General features: G+C 41.0%; 1 protein-coding gene and 1 pseudogene across 2 annotated transcripts in view; both read right to left on the reverse strand.

Moving 5' to 3' along the window:
- LOC101675761 (amphiphysin) overlaps positions 1–20,133 on the reverse strand; it is a 254,072-nt gene that overhangs the window by 205,754 nt on the left and 28,185 nt on the right. The gene's annotated exons all lie outside the window — the stretch shown is intronic.
- On the reverse strand, positions 2,138–2,267 carry LOC123387154 (annotated as a pseudogene).

The raw sequence follows: 20,133 nt of genomic DNA on the forward strand, positions 1-20,133 counted from the left end.
TCATATGAAGCTTCTTGCATTCAGTTTGAGGATGAATAGGATAGACATATTCTAAGAAGTACTTACTCATTCAACTCACATTTAAGTGTTGTGGTGTGCCAACCACTGTGGTAGACAATAGAAATAAAGAGAATAAAGAGAATAAACCAAAGACCCTGATTTCTGGGAAGATTGCAGTCTCAGAGAAACAACACTGAACAAAACCTCAATACAAAGGGACAATGCTTTGAAGGCCATGTTCCAGGATCATGGAAACCCCAGTAAGGAGAGCCCAGGAGCCACTAAGTTATGAGGTCTTCTTTGAGTTCAAGACCCTTGAACGTTGTCCCCAAAGAACTTGCCCTCCACCATCACCATAGTAACACCCTTAGCTCACTGAATCCTGCTCTGTAATGACACAGAGAGCAATGAATGGAACAGCCACTGTTTTGAGTTTAGGATTTGATCTTCATCTGCCTGGATCCATGAAAAATGACTTGGTTACAAACAGTTTATCTACATATGTGCACATCTTTTTCAACACTTTTAGCATCATTAAGAACCCATTCATTTTTATGTATTTGATGGGTTTCAACCCACTGTAGTCCTTATCCTTTCAATGCTCTTATTGTGATGTCTTAGGCCACTGGGAACACTTTCCAGTTGGCATCTCTATCCTTTTTAAGTGACCCCAGTTGGTCTTTGATAGTTTCCTTGTTTAAGGGATAATAAGATATTCCAGACTCATCTTTTACATTTCCTGCCTACAAAAGAACAGCTGTATCTCCAAGGAGCTCTCGCAGTAAAATACTATAGTAGAAATTGGGCCACTCTTCCATGAATGTCATTGCTTCTACACCTCCTCATTAGACAGAGCTATCCTCATGAAGTGTTGATGCAGCCAAATGAGTCATTTACTAATGCCTAGCACCTTCCTTTCAGACACTGCCTTCCATGAAAGACCCTCCTCCCGAGGCCGTTATTCTGCCAAAATTTAGAGCACCCCCTAGGAAGATGCTATTCCTTCTCTGGTGCGTAATTCTTGGCATTTAACCAGGAATCACGCCAAGTGGTGAAAAAGAGAAAGGACCTCCTAGGAATTTGAAAAGCCGGGTTTATGATGAGAGACCGGAGAGATCGGTGCTCACAGGGAGTAGGCTTCCTGGAAATTTTCCCTCTGTCCTCTCTTGGGCACATGGCCTGATCCCCTTGCTGTCTCAGCAGAGACATGAGCAGATGGAGCCATGTCCTCATGTCTTCTACCTAAATAAAACGGATGTTATGTAAGATCTGGGCTTGAATCCAGCATGCAAGGGCATGTGTGTATTCTGGCTAAATAGCCTCGGGGTCCACATTTCCCCCACGTGTTTCAGGTTTCAAACTGAAATTTCCTCTCCCTTCTAGGTAAGAATTACAAAATACTTACCTTTGAATTCTCCATGACAACCAAAAGGGATGGTAGTTTCTGACTTTGGGAAGCAGCAAGCTGCATGTTCAAACACCTGGACTGAGTCAATGATTCAAAATTATATTAGTAACGATAATTCACACAATTATTTATTGGGTGTCATTTAAATGAGGAGCTACCTCAGTGCTCTGGGTAGATGCTGCTATTATTCCCATTTGATGATGGGGACTCTGAGAATTTGTGAGGTCGTGTGTCACATCCGGAGGCAGCACCAGACACTTAAACTCAAGTCTGTCTGATGCCAAGTTCCAGGCTCTACTCCACGACTCTTTGGGAAAGAGTAAACTAACCATTTTCCAGCAAGCAAGACAACGGATAGGCTCTGTAAGGAGGTAATGAGCTTTCAGCTGGAAGGGAGGAGAGAAGCATAAACCCTGTTAACTATGGCAGGGCACTCATGGGGCTCCTACAAAGTAAGAAGACACACTTCAGCAAGCCCTGAGGTCATCTGTAGTACCAGGTCCTACAGACACACATCTGGCTGAAAAAAAAACATTCTTTTCACATTAGGATCCTTGAAGAAAATGAGTCGAAAGCACTTTATACCAGATTCATTGTTATTTGACATACCCCAGGCTCGAATTCAGTGTAAGCTTCTAATACATGGATCTACTAAAGAGCCCTGGAGTCCGCTACGCTGGTGGAATTTTCCTGTCTACTCTCACAGGCTGTTTAAATGCAGCCGGGACTAGTTTTGAACATCCTTCATCATTTGAGTGCCACACATGGCAGAATTTCTAAATCTCAATAAGGCTTCAATTAGCAATAATCGCGCCTCGGATAAACCTCATTGGCTACGATACTGCCACTGCGCAAAGCTTAAATCTCAATAAGGCTTCAACACTGATTGCTTCTAATGGGAAAATGAAATATAAATGCAAGCCTAACCATGGACTCCGACTACACCGAGGAACTCGCTTACATAATCCTTAAAGCAAAGGACAGAGACACTGCAGCTCTCCTGAGAGACTGTTCTCTGAGGCTCTTTGCACTTAGACAACCATCTCACATTTCTCTGGAAATGAGTTTATATCCCCTCCTACAAATAATGAGGTGACACATTAAATGACACCTCAAAGATGGCTCCAGGAAATCAGACATGGCACCAAAACAGGTCTATGACTTTGGAATATTTCCACAGGAAGGCAAACATCCAAGAATGTTATAAATGTGGAAATCTCTTATTGTGGACTTTCTCCAGCACACATAGAATTAGAGATAGCTGTGTAAGCGATCTTCATCTACCCATCACCCAGCATCTGCGTTCTTGTGTCATGTGCCCACCCCTCCAGTCACCAGAAGTTTCTGAAAGGGTGTTCTCTGGGCAAAACATACTTTACAATAAAACCCCATGGTATCTGAAATGTGGCATCTTGTAACAGCACAATGTGAAGTGACAGTTGATTCCTTCAGACTTCTATCTTGAGGTACCAATCATGGAGTATCTCAAACCAACAGCATCTGCTGAATTTTGAAACCACTCTAGATAGTAACTCACATCAAATCAAGATATGAAGGTGCTAATTGCTTGTGAGTCAGCTCTAAGCAACATAGACTGATCTTTCTCTTACATTTATGGCATTTGTGTAAAGGCAAGGTCCACGCTGACAGGGGTGAACTAAAACCAAAGCAGCATATAAGATGAAAGCACGTGACCCCAACCAGGAAGATCAATCTGTACACAGTCTACCTGCTAATGCGTCAGAGTCGAGACCACGACTTTGCTTCTTATGATCACAACCCTCAGTTATTATGTACTTCCCACTTACCCTCTCCTACTCCTGTGCTAACCTCTCTACCATAGCTCTTTAATCTCGGCCAAAATATGTGCCTTTGTCATCAATTTGCAGATGGGGAAATGGACGCTTAGCAAAATTAGATGACTTATTCAGCAGAATCTAGACGATAAACCGGGTCCTCCTGACATCAAAGTCTGCATTCTTTTCCCTATAACAATGCACTCTGGGCCCAAGTAATAGTGACCCAAATACCATTAGTTACATAAACACACATAAATGCCACTGTGTACCACACACATAATCCGCAACTATTCCGAATCTGCAGGGTGTGAATGAAGGGCATAATCGACATAGTAACTGGTTAAAATCTGGGATCCTCTACCAACTGTACAGTTGATGGCTCCCTTAAGAGAGAGTAAATAAATCAAGGAGCTGAAGGCACACCAGCCTCTCTGCTGGGCTCCACACCCCTCCCTGAGCTTCGGACCACTGCGTATACTAGGAAACAGCTCTGGGTGCCTGTGCTTCCTACAGCAGGTGGGACACAAGCATGACCTGTTGTGACTGCTTACTGCCATCAAAGAAGCATCTTGACATCATCCAGGAAGTACTCTGGAGGAGGTGCTTCCTAGGGAAATGAACAGCTTAAACGTCATGAGTTTTCAGCAGTGTTAAGTCCAGGTAATAAAAACCCTCAGACACTTAAGTAACATTTTGTACCAAAAAGGGATTTCCATTAATGAATGAAGGTCCACCAAAGATAAAGCACTCTGCTAGATCTAACTCAAGATACTTACCTGGGACTGGGAAATGCAAAGCCAGCTTCTTCTCTGCATAAAATAATTAACAATATTCTCAAGCAATGACAATAACCTTCCAGGGGCACAACAAAGAGGTGACCCTGCTATGACACACTAAAACATCAGGTCTCAGATGCCAATACCTTGGGTCCCTTGCAATTATGGGGACTGCCGACAGGCCCTACGTTATCATCTTCCATCTAATACTGAGCCCCCACACAGTCCCAAGCAATCAACTGGGCTTCTCAATTTCAAAATTCTCAACTTCAGAACAGCTTATTAATCATGATTAGCATTTCCTTTATTAATCATGATTAGCATTTTAATCATATCTCAGTCTTTTTCCCCAACTTTATTTCAGCACCATTCTCTCAACACCAACACATAATGGACTTCTTACTATCTTCAAGCTTTTCCACTGGATTAGGGTTTCCTAGATAGTAAAAACAAACAAACAAACAAAGGAACTCCAGGTATATGTATAATCATTATCCTTCTTCCCATCCCTTGGTGAATTGATCTACATAAGCAAAGGGCACCATGATTTATGATTTTTTCAATGTCTACCATATGTGCCAGATCCATTACTGCAACCACATCAAAATGGACCTTCAAAATGTAAAACTCTCGGGCTTTTTTGCCTGTTAATATCTCTTACTGGCATATTTGATCTTATTCTATGCCAAACTGACTCTCCAATTATAATTGGAAGCTATACTGGACTAATTGTTATGGGTATTTATCACTTTTATTATCAGGAAAAAAATGTATTTTCAGAAAGACTCTTAAAACTGACTCTGACCCTAAAGACTACAAATTCTTCAACACCAAACCATCAGCATGAAGAATGCTCATGATACTAAATCTAGTACATACTTTACTGAGATTGTGACCATAACTGTTCCGATTTCACTGAGGATTCTGTGGGCTCCTGGAGTTCAATACCCTCCTCCACCACCTTTCTATGCATAACATAAATATGTTATACCTAACATATTTAATCAAATGAAATTAGCATAATAAGCCCATGAAAACTAGGTGTGCCCATTCTCTACATTTTACAGTGGAAAGCAGTATCATCTCGGTTGCTAATCAAATTCCAAATTCAATGACTTTTAACTGATACCAAAGTATTACTATTAAACGTGAAGATAGAAATCACATAATCTGAAATCTGAAATCCAGACTGTAAGTGAGCAAACGCTTCACGGAGAACAATCCATGTGCCCTCCGGGGACACTTTGTTGTCACGGTCCTGTCAAACACCATGTATTCTCACCAGCATCTGAGTTCTTATAGAATGCTCTTTCTGCCTGACCTGAAAAGGAGATTTTGTTCAACAAAATTATTCTTCCAAGAATAAAGGCCTTGTAATTGGTTGCTTACACAGGATTTCATATTACAGAGCTCTCAGTTATTAAATGAAGACAAAAGAGTACAATTTGGGGTAAATATCCCAACCCTACCCAATACCAACCAATATAAGTTTTGTAGGCCAGAGAGAGCACCTGTGAACACATGGTTGCAAATGTTGGACCCTGGGATAATGTTCACTTAAAATAATTCTGTGGGTGGGAGCAACTGGGTGGCTCAGACAGTTGAGCATCTGCCTCTGGCTCAGTCACGATCCCAGGACCCACGATCCCAGGAGCTCCAAGCTGGGCTCCCTGCTTGGTAGGGAGTCTGCTTCTCCCTCTCCCTCTCCCTCTGCCTCTGCCCCTCCCATACCACTCATGTTCTCTCTCTCTCTCTCAAATAAATAAAGAAAATCTTTAAGAAAAATAATTCTGTGGGTGGAAATTACAAACCATCTCAAACAGGATGAATGAAAAAAAAAAAAACTATCCTAATGGATTCTTGCTGCTTGGAATAAAATTTTCAGGGTGCTTTATCTCAAACAACCTTAACAGAATGTTGAAATGCTCTAGGAAACCAAGTCAGTCAAAAAGTGGCTCCACTAGGAACACACACACTGAGGTCAAACATGCACATGATAGGCTAAAAAATTATTCCAGTGAATGTAAGAATAAAAAAAGCTGGTTCTCCAAGGTAAGATAGGTTTTTACATAAAAGACTTTTACGGTGCCTGGGTGGCTCAGTTGGTTAAGCAACTGCCTCCAGCTCATGTCATGATCCTGGAGTCCCAGGATGGAGTCTTGCATCAGACTCCCTGCTCAGCAGGGAGAGTCTGCTTCTCGCTCTGACCCTCCCCCTTCTCATGCTCTCCCTCTCTCTCAAATAAATATTTAAAGAAGACTTATAATTGGTTACTAAATTAGTACATTAATATCATAAGTTGATATTCAACTCATTTAACTACAACCTTTTAAGTTCATAAATATATAGGGAGGAGTGCCTGCGTGGCTCAGTCAGTTAAGTGTCTGACTCTTGATTTCGACTCAGGTGGTAATCTCAGTGTCATCATTCTCATGGACTTAAAATTCTCTCTCTCCCTCTCTCTCTACCACCTCCCTCCCCCACTCATGTGCTTTCTCTCTCTCTCTCTCTCAAAAATAAAAAATATATATATAGGGAAAAAAATTGAGAATGAATCTTCTCGTTGGCTGCCTTATATTCTGGAGAACATAGTATCATCACTGTCACTCTAGGGAGGATGAAACATACCACAGAGACTGACTGAGAGAGGGAATCAGTGCTCAGGCTGAGCTGTGTCCAAAGCCCAGAGTGGTCTTTCCACTATACCATAGGAGCTCTTCTAAAGTGAAGACCCATTGTTTTTTCTTTCCTCTGCCCACAGCTAAGCTATCAGATGACTCCCAACCCAAGCTCACTCATTTCTAAAGCTAAAGCAATTTCCAAGTAAAAAGTATCCTAAACAAGGGACAGAGTAATATATACATCTCGGACACACGATGCCTACATTCTCTGTAAATTCTGCTCTCATAAGTTTGAAAGGGTCTCCAAAATGGGGAAATACTGTACAGTTCCCCAAGTTCTCAGGTCTTTCCCCTATCCTGCAGAATATGCTGGCAACTCCACAGCCTCCCTCAGTCCCTCACCACCTCTGTTCTGTTCATTGCCTGACCGTGGAGCTCCTTCGAAAGCCCTTCCCTCCATTCAGCTTTCTCTGAGGTCTCTCACACAGATACGACCCTTCCCTCCTCATGAACCATGCTGCCGCCTCAGCCATGTTTGAGTGGAAAGAGAAATGACCTTCCAGTCAAAGGACCTTGTTCATATTTGGTTTCGCCCCCTGCTTACTGAAGCTCTCTGCATCTCACCTTACTCACTAAGCAGGAACGCAGACCCTACCTCCCAGCTGATTAACTAAAGGCAGGTGCTCTGACCCTACTCTGAGAACAGCATCTGGCATCTTCTAAGACCCCGATGACTTAAAGCTGGATCTCTTTCACTGTTCCCTTGCACCTGCTTACGAACCTACAGTATCTCACTAAAATGCAACTCATTCAAGTGCAAACTGTGTCTTAATACTTCACTTTATAGCTTGGAAAACACCTGGCACACAGTACGGATATAATAAATACATTCACTAGATATATAAAGAAAAGGTTCTCTAGAGGGAAAAAAAATCATAAAGCATCTTAATAATGGGTGAAACATTTAATTATTTTAGCATTTCTAAAAGGATCTATTTCACTCTCCTGAAATCCAACCTGTACTTCCAATGTTGAAATGTATCCACTAATTTGCTTTGACGTACTTTAAAAAAAAAAAAAAAAAGTTGCAGGAGCTCCCAGGGCACTCTAATGAATGCGTGTTCTAAGTGAGCAAACACTGCCAAATTATCCCCTCCACAGCACCAGGGGATAACTAGCAGTGCTCCTACGTGGCTCTTATACTTAATCAAATAAAAATATGAAAGGACCTGCAATTTTCCCTTTATTGCTTTTAGTTCTATCCCAGGAGTTAAATGCCCCTCTAAAAATAGCAAACGTTCATTTGCTACATGACCTCATAGCTTCACTTTGGAAAAGAGAATGCCACATTAGGTCCAACTTGGTGATAGGCTTTCATTAACTTTGATTCTGTCATCAACAAACGTATGGGGCACCCCATATGTGCCAGGTGCTGTTGGTGACATGGGGGGCAGTGATCACACCGTCAGAACGCCTGTCCAAAGCTTCCATGCAAATGGGGGCAGTGATAATCCTAAGAAAAATAGGTAAAACATACAGTGTATTAGTAGAAATGCTCAGATGTGATAAGGAACCCAGAGAGAAGAGACAGAGAGGACAGCTCCGGGGAAGGTGGCAGGAAATGAGGCCCAAAAGGTCAAGGGAACCCAAACCACGAGGACAGCTGGGGGACTTGGCGAAAGTGGTAGCTTTTCCCCCAATGACATGGGGACCCACTGGAAGGTTCTAGAAGAGGCTCTGCCCGTGGCAAGCTGGTGGTCGTGCGGAACACAGGTTGCAGGGCTCAAGGGCAGGAGCAGGAAACCAAGTTGGGAGACAACTGCTGTAACTCAGGGAGATATGACAGCAGCAGCCTTGGTCAAGGAGGGTGATGGGGGAGGTTGAATTCCAGGTACGTTCTGAAAGTAGAGCTGACATGATTTATTGATGGACTGGATGTGGGGTGAGAGAGAGAAGAGTCTAGAATGACTCCTCTCTGCCAGGTTTCTGCCTGGTGTGCACACAAGATACATGTATGATCCCAATAAATTCCATATACCTCCTCCAATATCCCAAAACACATTCCCAAAACACACCATCTCTTCTGAAGCCCATAAACTCACTCTCTGGGAGAAAGGAACCCACATTTCCCATTTGTCTACTTCATAGCAGACATTGCATACATAATCCACACTAAAAACCTGTGAGGGAGGGATTATGAGCACATTCTATGGTTCAGACCAGTGGGTCAGTTCAGCAAAGAACCCTGGTCTGCCCAAAGCTGTACAGAGGGAGGATAGGGTTCATCTAAAGGGTCTATTCTGGGGACGCCTGGGTGGCTCAATCAGTTAAGCATCTGCCTTCGAATCAGGTCATGATTGCATCTGATCAGTGTTCTGGGATAGAGTCCGAGGGCAGGCTCCCTGTTCGTCAGGGAGTTTGCTTCTCACTCTGTCTGCCACTCCCCCTGCTTGTGCTCTTTCTTTCTCCCCCTCTCTATGACAAATAAACTCTTTAAAAAATAAAAATAAAGTATCTATTGCACTCCAGCAGTTTGCTGCCAGGAGAGAAAGCCATCAGTAAAGCCACATCTTCATATTCCTCTAGAGAAATCCGAAAACTACAGATGATTGTGAAATCTCCTGATATTTAAATGCACAGTTTTGAAAAAAACTCACATGAAGTGTGCTAAACAAACACACCTGTGTGCCAAATTTCACCTAAGGGTGGTCCAGCCTAGTGAGATGGGGATGTCAATGCAACTTCTAAATTATTTCTAGATTTTTTAAATTAGGACTAATTTTTTCAAATGATTATCCTCCACGATGCAGCAATAATCAAAGAATCTAAGAAACCCTTCCCAGAAACAGAAGGCAGGGATGAGAGGAGTCCCAACAAGAGTCACAATTTGAAAAGTGGCTTCTGGGCCATTGTCATGATATGTATTAAACCCAAGTGTACAAGAGAAAGAGTTCAAATGCCTTTCCCTCCAGGACAGAAATCTGCCAAGACCTGGGGCAGGGACAGAGGGTAACAGCCCTCCAATTACACCTTCAATATATGAACTCTGATCCCCTCTGATGAAAGCTGCTTGCTACCCTGGCTCCGTGCCTCTGTGTCTCCTTTCCCTCCTCCAGCTCTCTCCTCCACAGCAGGCAGTGATGAGTAAGCCCAAATACAGAGCAGAGGCCAGAGAGAAGAGCAAGAATCCTCCAAAAGGAATTTAGGGCAGACCTCAATCGGGTTGTCCAGGAAAGCCTAACTTGAACTTGGACATGAATAAGTGCAGGAAAGGAGCTACTGGGGTACAAGGAGCTACTGGGGTACAGTGTTTGAGGACCCCAGGAAGGAGGTAGGAATGCTTGCATGGGGGAGGGAAGAGAGGAGTCTACTATTTTGTGCACAAGCCACTGCCTTCTAGGAGAAGTAGGGGGTCTTCACCCTCCCCTCTCAGTCCCAGCTCCAGGTGGGAACATGCAGAACTAGCCCTTTGAAAAGAAGCCCAAAGGAAAAAGCCCAGTGAGCTCTCAGACCCAGCAGAGAAAAAGGTCCCAGACAAGAAGCGTGGCAGCAGGAAGTGAGAGTAGTATTTGGTGAGACACTCCCGAGAGATGGGAGAAATACAAGATGGAAAGAGTGCATTATCTCCACCCAAATCTTAAAGTGGGACACTACTGTATAAACAAGCTCAGGAGGGTGCTTTCGTGTCATGGCTGTAGAATTTTCCATAGCCCAGGAGCATGATCAAATGACACGGGGATTGCCGATGGGGACAATGGGATGAGAGAGGAGAGGAGTCCAATCCTCGCCTTCCACACTTACTTTCTCAAATTGAAAGTCTCAGATTGTCCTGACCATCCCTCTTGTCCACTCCTGCATACCAAATTCTGTCAATTGTACCTCCCAGAGCCCCCTCGGTCCTGTCCACCCCTCTCCAGTCCACTGCCATTCCTCCTTGCAGATGGCATCTGCCACCTGTCCCTTCACCAAAACACTCATCCCCCTGCTTCCTGTCCAACTTATCACCCTGATCCGTCCTCCAGACCGCAGTGCACATGGCCCTTCAACACTCAACTCCAGACCACAGTGCACATGGCCCTTCAACACTCAACTCCACTCACATCCCACTCTACCTTTAACAGCTTCCCACTGACTTTAGGATAAAGTCCAATGCTGCACGGCCCACAGCAAGAACACAACCGTCACTGAATAAATGAAAAATCTATTTCGGATCATTTCTACATTTGCATACATAGTTCTTTGTCAGTATGGTAAACTAAAAAACCAAAAAAACAACATCCATTTCCTCCTATGGTTCTGATACAATAAATAAACTTAAATAAAAGCTCCGGATTCATAGTCCTCCCTCTTGAAACTGTCATCTGTGAAGCTGCATGGCATACACAGTCACAGGAATTCATGCATATTTATGTGTGTTATTTTACTTCCTTTTAATAAGACTTCATCATGGAAGTCATATGATGTCAAATTACTGCTCTGTACTGAATATTTGCCACATGAGAGTAACAGAAGAAGAGCTCTGATGATTCACTAAGTTTAGCAGATCCCGCACTTGACCTACATGGGTTTGAATCAGCTCTGTAAATAGGTGTTTGAGGTTAAAAAAAAAAAAAAAAAGTACTTTTTTAATACAGTCAATTGTGAATATTTTAATTCAGGAACTATGCTTTGAAGTAATATACTGCCTGGGATTTCTTTTTTTTTTTTTTTAATGTTGAATTAGCTAACATACAGTATATTATGTGTTCAGTGATTAATCGGTTACACACAACACCCAGTGCTCATCACATCATGTGCTCTCCTCAGTTCCCATCACCTGATCATCCCCTCGCCTCTGTAGCCCTCAGTCTGTTTCCCAGAATCCAGAGTCTCTGGTGTTTATCCCCCTCTCTGATTTCTTCCCATTCGGTTTTCCCTCCCCTCCCCTATGGTCCTCCACACTACTCCTTGTGTTCTACATATGAGTGAAACCATAGGATAATTGTCTTTCTGTGACTGACTTATTTCACTTGCCATAATACCCTCCAGTTCCATTCATGTCGATGCAAATGATGGGTATTAGTCCTTTGTGATGGTTGAGTAATATTCCATTGTACGTATGAGCCACATATTCTCTATCTGTTGAAGGACATCTCATCTCCTTCCAGAGTTTGGCTATTGTGGACATTGCTGCTATGAACAATGGGGTACAAATGCCCCTTCCTTTCAATACATCTATATCTTTGGGGTAAATACCTAGTAGTGCAATTGCTGGGTCTTATGGTAGCTCTATTTTTAATGTCTTAAGGAAACTCTGTATCATTTTCCAAAGTGGCTGTACCAGCTTGCATTCCCACCAACAGTGTAAGAGGGTTCCCCGTTCTCCACAACCTCTCCAACATTTGTTGTTCCATGTCTTGTTAATTTTAGCCATTCTGACTGGTATAAGGTGGTATCTCATTGTGGTGATGATGATGGCTAGTGATGTGAAGCATTTTTTCATGTGTCTATTCTGGGATTTCTTAAACAAAATTAAACATATATTTTCTGTGTTGAGGTGAATTATCTTTTAAAATTTCTTTCCACAATTAAAACAGATTTTTGTAATCTCTCACAAGCAGAGGCAGAAACCACTCCTACCGAACACTGAGAGTATGCCCAGAAGGCAACATGAAGCCTTTCTATTAAGACTAACCAAACTAGTCTTTGTAACACCTAACCACCAAAATTCATTTGAACATAATGCTACCACACACCATGAGTGACCTCATAATGTGAAAATATTTTTATCTGTATCTTAATCTTATTTATGGTAAATTTACTTGTTTTGTTTTTAAGAGTGAAATCTGTCAGTCTTCTGTGGTGCAGTGTCTGCCTTGGTACTGGCTCAGGGACACTTCCCTCCAGATGTATTCTCGGGCTCTTAGAACACCTATCCTTTACACATTAAACCTCATGTGAGCTATGAGCTTATTTCTAGATACAGTGAATAGAATAAATATAATGGCATTTTTTTCCCTAAAATGATGACTCATTGACCCAAACTGACTTGTCGAATGATCCTTACATATCTTTGGGTTTATATCTTCAATTTCCTATCATCTTCCACTGATTTGTCTATTTATGTTTGTAATATTTTAATGTCTGATAAAGTTCACTTCCTTTCACTAAAAATTTGCCAGCATTTAAGTCATTATTTGTGTTAGCGATGTTTTAATATCTGATAAGATCTACTTCCTTTTACTAAAATTTTCCAACTTAGCTTGAGTGTTTTACATTTTTATCAGTCCTACACCTGATGTAGGATGTAGGTTCCATCTTCTTTCTCCTATTTTCCTTTCTCCTTATTTCCTTATTCCAGCCTTTGTGCTTGGTTGGTCACCGCAGAGTTACATTTATGTTACCAGTTTTTTTCAAAAAACTACTAACCCTGGAGGGCCCCTGGCTGGCTCAGTTGGAAGAGCGTGTGTGCAACTTTTTATCTGCAAAGAGTCAGTCTGAATTCCGTGTTGGGTGTAGAGAGAACTTATAAACTCTAAGAAAAGCTAAGCCTTACTTTAAGGCATCATTTTATTGTATCATGTTATTGACTTGCTCCTTGTTCACTTTTATTCTTTCTAGTCCTTTTTCCTCCTGTCCTTAAATTACATTTTCCTAACTTCTTGGTTAGAGGCTCATTTTATTTAATTTTCTCTTTTCCTGTTTAACACAAAAGCTTTTAAAGCAATTGCTTTTTCTCAGCATAGTTCTGCATGTATCTCATGACTTTCAGCATATAATGTACTAAATTACTAATTTCTACATAGTGTCTAAATGTAGTTTTGATTTCCTCAACTTAAGTTACTTAACATTGAATTGTGGATAAAACTTTTGAGTTACTTCCTAACTCTCTGAGTTGTGGCAAGAATGTGGTCTCTATGACTGCTGCTTTTAGCAACATAGTAAAATGTTAGTTTATAGTTTAATAGTTCAGTTTATAGATAGTTTAAAATAGTTTATATTATTATCTGTCTAAATACTCTTGAAGCACTAAGACATATATTCTTGATTTATAGGCACATGAAATCACCCATCCTATTTATACATGAACATATACCTGTATAAATTGATATGTTCACACATAGAAAATTACATGTAGTCTGAAGCATGCACTTTTACTTAATATTTTATCATTAACATTAAATAGATTTCAAATATTTTAAATATTTCTTTAGATAAATTTTGTACTTTTTTTAAACTTCTTTTCAGTTTTCATTTCAATTCCAGTTAATTAACATACAGTGTTTTATTAGTTTCAGGTGTACGATATTGTGATGTGACATTCCTACCCAGTGTTTATCACAAGTGCAATCCTTAACCCCATCACCTGTTTAACCCAGCCCAGTACACATTATTTTAATAGTAACTTAATAATCTGTGGGTCATCATAAATTAACAAAGTTCTGATTTCCCAACATTATTTATTCTAACATTCACTATTACACATTTCCCTATCCAAAGCATTGTTACACTAAATATCCTTATAGCTTTTAATATTCTTATAATCCTAAAAGTGGGATTACTGAACCAAAAGTTGAAAACATTCAGGACTGTGCTACCCATTAGCAATTTGGGAGAAAGACCTCTAGACTAAGCCCTTACCAAGAGGTACTGAGCTGTTGTTCTGGGTTTTTTTGTTTTGTATTTTTCTTTGAGGGTATAACCAAGTAAGATATAAAAATCACAATTTCAATGTATTCTTTCATTACCAATTACTGATCTTTTCATATCTTTCTAAATTGTTTTTATTGCTTCTTTTAAGAACCATCTAAACCAGTCATTGGTCCATTTCCCTGTTAGACTACATTAAATTTTGCCTTTTAATTTTAAAGCACTTTGATTTTAAAGAATTCACTTGGATTGGATTTTACGAGGATTTGATATAGTATAAAAATAACTCATATAGGTTGCAAATAATGTATTTTAAGTTATTTGCTTTTTAAAAATTATTTAAGAGAGAGAGAGTAAGAGAGCAAATGAGAGTATGCAAGCAGGGGGAGCAGAGGGGGAGACAGAATTTCCAGCAGACTCCCCACGGAACGTGGAACAGGAAGTGGGGCTCACTGCGTGATCCATGAGATCACAACCTAAGCAGAAACCACGAGTCAGATACCTAACCCATTGGGCCACCCATGTGCTGCAAGTTATTTGCTTCTTAATATTGCTTAATACGTTTCAAACAAATCTACATTTTAAATCTTATGCATCAAAATTATGCAATTGTTTTTGCTGCCTTTATGCTTAGAAGTTCATTCTCTTCACAGATTAAGTTATATATTCACCATTAATTTTTATAGGATTGTCTGACTTCATTTCTATATTTCAGCCATCTGAAAACTATTTTTGTTTATGGTGTAAGATGCAGACTTATATAATTCATGGTTTCCCCAATTAGCAGCTTTTCCTGTGACCAACTATTGATGATTATTCCTTCCATATGTTTTTGGAGTGCTCCCCTTTATAGCAGCAATGCTTCTGAGGAGTCTGCCTTTTTCTGGGGTACATTCTTAAATCTGTGCACAATCTGTGTACACATGCTTGAGCAAATACCCTATTGTTTTACTTATTTCACAATACATTAAACTTGAAGAGGATGAGTGCTCTGATAGCATGAAATAATCCAAAATATCATTATGTATTTTCACCTGATTATGTTCTTTGTTTTTGTTTTTTATTTGAAATTAGGTTGGGAAATACCACTATCTTTAAAACACTCAGTCTTTCTAAAAGAACATAGCTCATCTTCCTTGTGTTCAGATATTTTTAAACCATCACTAAGCTTATAGCTATGGCTCTCAATATATAATTTACTTTATTTAATTCCCACACATTGTTTTGTAGGGTGCCCAGAGGTCATATTTTGTTGTTGTTAAGCTACATGAAATAGTTTCTTCTTATATATCTTATTTCTAAATATCGATGACATGTAAGAAAATAGTAATATTGTTTCCTTTGTACTAATATTATAACTTCATTACTAAATGATTTAATTTCATGAGTTTTAAATATTTAAATTTTTCTTGTTATCACGTCACTTTCATGTTTTAAGCCTACTTCTATTTCATGCCTCTTTGAATTAGCCTAGAACTCCAGATAAACATAATGTTGTTGATTGGAGAATTCTTTTCACATTCCTGATTTTATTTATTTATTTTTAAAGATTTTATTTATTTATTTGACAGAGATCACAAGTAGGCCAAGAGACAGGCAGAGAGAGAGCGGAGGCAGGCTTCCTGCTGAACAGAGAGCCCGATGTGGAGCTCAATCCCAGAACCCTGAGATCATGACCTGAGCTGAAGGCAGAGGCTTTACCCACTGAGACACCCAGGTGCCCTTTATTCCTGATTTTAAATAGAATGGCTAGGATGTTCACCCTAAGATGAATATTAATATTTTGGGAATATTAATATCATGGGAAAGAAGAAGGTTTCAATCAGGAGTGGGTGGTGAACTTTATCATACATTTTTACACACTAATTGATACTGTAACCTATTGATTGTCATTTTCTTATTGTTCAGTGTAAAAATGTAGCCAGTCTTTGACTAACTTTTTATATGGTGATTTCCTGTTGTTCAATGTAACATGTTAAAAGATATGTTAAATATTACACCATCCCTGTACTTAAAAGACAAATCCCACTTGGTCAGAGGACAATTCCTCTAATGCTCTTCTAACTTCGGTTCGTCAACATTTTTCTAGGGGGCTTTTGAATCCTCTTTCATTGGCAAGCTTGGGCTATGCATTCTTAGTTCAATCCTTTTACAAGGCAACTCAAATAAAACATTAAGACACTGTTATAAAATGACAGGTACCATCACAAACAAACATTTCCCATGCCAGCACTGAGCCAAAGGTACAGCATATTCTTCTGCTAGACGGGGAAGGTATTCAAACAGTATTGTTCATTATGTCTATTCTTATTAGCACCAAGACTCTGATCTCTCTCAAGGCTCCTTGTCATCCACTGGCTCTCCATTCTAGCTCCAAAGCAGCCTTTCCAACTGTCAGTGTGGGGTGCACCTGATTGGCCATGCCCAGATAAGACTATCCTGCTGGGATGGAAATCAAAAGAGAATGTCCAGACATCCAAACCCAAAGTGGAGTTCACAGGTACCACTGCTGGCCCTTCCGGTTCACGCTTGCCAGAGCTGTCCCCACAACTCACCCTGACGCTAACTGGAAGCACTTTCCCCCAGAAGGAAGGGGCTGACTTGCATTCCTCTTTAGATCTCTTTAGATCTACTAAAATCACACCCCATTAAAAGCAGCCTCCCCTGGAAGACAAGGTGGAACACCTCTATTTCACGTCACACTGAAAATTTGTTTGCTTTTCTTTGTACAATATAACTAAGTTTTCGTTTTGTTAGAGGTTCTTTAAAATCAGCGTTGTTTTTTTTTCCCCATAGCCTAGGGTACTCAAAGATATGTTCAAATAATCAAACTTCTAAGATATTTGAGAAGACAAGCTGTGTTCTTATTCATCTTCTCATTCTTTGAAGCCCTCACCATGTCGTAAGCACAGAACTACTCATTATATGTTTGCTGGATTGAGAACATGAACGTGGTGGGGCGCCTTGGTGGCTCAGTCCATTAAGCATTCGACTCCTGATCTCAGGATTGTGAATTCAAGCCCCACACTGGGCTCCACACTGGGCATGGAGCCTACTTAAAAAATAAAAAAAATCTAAAAATATATAAAAACATTAACATGGTCCCCTTCCTCAGAGGTCAGATAGTGAAATGAAGAGACCAGAAGCTCAGAGTCCCACAGACGTGCCTTAAAACCCCAACTCTCCCGTGTGATTTTGTGCAAGTGAGTGTCTGCTCCCACTTGTGTAATAGGGGCTCATCACAGCTACCTCTTCACACTGCTGACAACTCTGAAGAAGAAAACAGAGGTAACAGCCAACAAAGAATGCTAGAAAGCTACAGAGGACACTCTGGGTAACTTAGATCCCAAAAGCAAACCTAGAATTACCACCAATCAGTATAAATCTATCAGCAAATTTTCCACATCTAAAGGAAAAAGGATCTGAAGGAAAACCCAAATAAAGACAGTAAACAAAAGCCCCGGGAGCCCAGCGGTCATCTTAACGTTGCCTCTGCAGTCCCTACTGGGAAATGTTAAGGACAGCCATCTGACAGTGGCTAGGACCATTGTACTGGCCAACAGTGGGCTGCACAGCAAAGCCCACTGAGGATGGGACAGCCGGGGTCCTGAGGGTTGTAAATGCCCATCAAGATCACCAGGCAGCCCTCCCCTGGAGCCCTTCTTCACATCATCTTCTGGCCTCGCTTTCTAGGGGGACCTCTGTATCAGTTGCCTGCTGCTACCCTAACAAATGACCGCAGACTCAGTGGCTTAAAATAACACAAATCTATTCTTTGTTCTGGAGGTCAGTTGACAATGGGTTTGCTAGTCTAACATGATGGTGCCATCGGGGCTGTGTTTCTTCTGGGGGCTCTAAGAAAATCTCTGTTCCACTGCCTTTTCCAGCTCCTTACAGGATGCCAGCATGCCTGGGCTCCAGGTCCTACATCATTACAAACTCTGCTTCCTTCGTCCAGCTCCTTCTCTCTCTCCTGTCTCCCTCTTTCCTTTATAAGGACCCCTGGGGTGATTTGTGCTTTTCCAAAATAATCTCCCCATCGCAACATCCTTCACTGAGTCATACCTGTGAAGTCCTGTTTGCCCAGTAAGGTAAGATATTCATAGGGTAGGGAAATTAGGATGTCAGTATCACGAAGGTGCATCATTCTCCTTATTACGATCTCCAAGACCTTGGCAAGACACACTGCAATGACACGTAGAGAACACAGCTTCACTTCTCCAGGATTTCTGCCACAGTCATCGAATCACAAGGAGACAAGCATTCTCAAACTGAGGGCATTCTATAAAACTGCCATAGTGTCTTCAAAACTGTCAAACTGTCAAGATCCTGAGACCAAGGAGGGCTGAGGGTTGCTTCAGATCAAAGGAGACTAAAAAGATGCAGTGCTATAATGGATACAATTGGGGGGAGACAAAAATTGGGTCTCAAGCTTGGATATTAGCAGTGTACTAATTTTCTAATTGAATAGCACATTTACAACTGTTCTAGAAACCTGAAGTGGTGTCAAAAAAAAAAGTTGAAATAAAATAAGGCAAAAGAATATCACATTAAAGTCATACTAAAGGGACGCTGGGTGGTTCAGTCAATTAAGTGTCTGACTTTGGCTCAGGTCATGATCCCAGAGTCCTGGGATTGAGCCCCACATTGGGCTCCCTGCTCAGAGGGAAGCCTGCTTCTCCCTGTGCAGCTCCCCCTGCTTGTGCGCTCTCTCTCTCTCTTTCTCTGACAAATAAATAAGTAAAATCTTAAAAAAAAAAAAAGTCATACTAATAAACAATTCTTATTTCTCAAAATTCCAAAGCAAAAAAGAAAGCTATTCTAACCAGTTTTGAAATTCTTTTCTATTTCTTCATCTTTCTTTGGACCCTATGGAAGCAGATTCTTTCTAGTGCCTAAACTTCTTTGGTAATGAGTTAAGATCAATTACAGCTACGAGAGGACATGCTTGTGTAGTAGCCTAAAACAAGGATAGTGTTTGGTTTCTAAAGCCCCTTGACTGGGCACCATGGAATGATTAAAGCCACCAGGAGAAAAGCCAGGCTTCCAGATCTATCCACCAAGTAGGCTCTGAAAACCAACACGGTAAGGGGCTCCCCAGACCCGCTAGGCCAACTCACTGCTAGTACCCAGCCTCACACAGCTCCAGCTTTTCCTGCTCGTACAACCCAGTCATTTACGGACACATCCCTGAGGCCCGCGACTATTCCTAACTACCAGTTGACTTGTATTTAAGCCCTGCTCTCGTCCTGGAAACAAAGACAAGAAAAGAGATACAGGTTTTAATAAAATATCACAAAATAGGTGAGTATATGATGCACAACAGGCAATGTCTTTTCTCTTCAGTGGACACAGGACAGACCACAACCGTTTAGGGAATAGGACAGAAAGAAGGAGCTTAATGTGAGAATTATGTTCTGTGCTGATTAAGATGTTGAGGGAATTTCCAGAAACCTTCGAAAGGAGGCAAATAAGGGCAAGTGCACCTGTCTGGAACAGGCCAACGTGGTCATTTATGAAGCTTCAAGTGTTGGTTCTGATTCAGCTTGTGCACTAAAATCTTTCTAAATAAGAGATATGTGCACTGTCGCCAACAAAGAACACACAGAAAAAAACCTATAGTAAACAGATCTAGAAAACAAAGAATAATCACACACCAGGCAGGCAGCCAAATTTTATCCACCAAAGGCTAGACAAAAGTGGGGGACAAGTGAGAGGACCACACCCAGAAGCCTAAGGTTCCCTGAGATCATCATAAGACCCCTGCTGGACACCATGTCAGGTGGTCTGCCGCAAATGCCCCCATCCCCTCAGCCGTCCTCCTAGAGGGTCCAAGCAGAGCTCAGATGATAGTGAATCTAAGACAAATGCAAACTACAAAAGAGAAGAAGAAAGTAATA

The sequence above is a fragment of the Mustela putorius genome, unplaced genomic scaffold (genome assembly GCF_011764305.1).
Source record: "Mustela putorius furo isolate JIRA1106 unplaced genomic scaffold, ASM1176430v1.1 tig00003845_pilon_pilon_pilon, whole genome shotgun sequence".
In the NCBI taxonomy this organism is placed as follows: domain Eukaryota; kingdom Metazoa; phylum Chordata; class Mammalia; order Carnivora; family Mustelidae; genus Mustela; species Mustela putorius.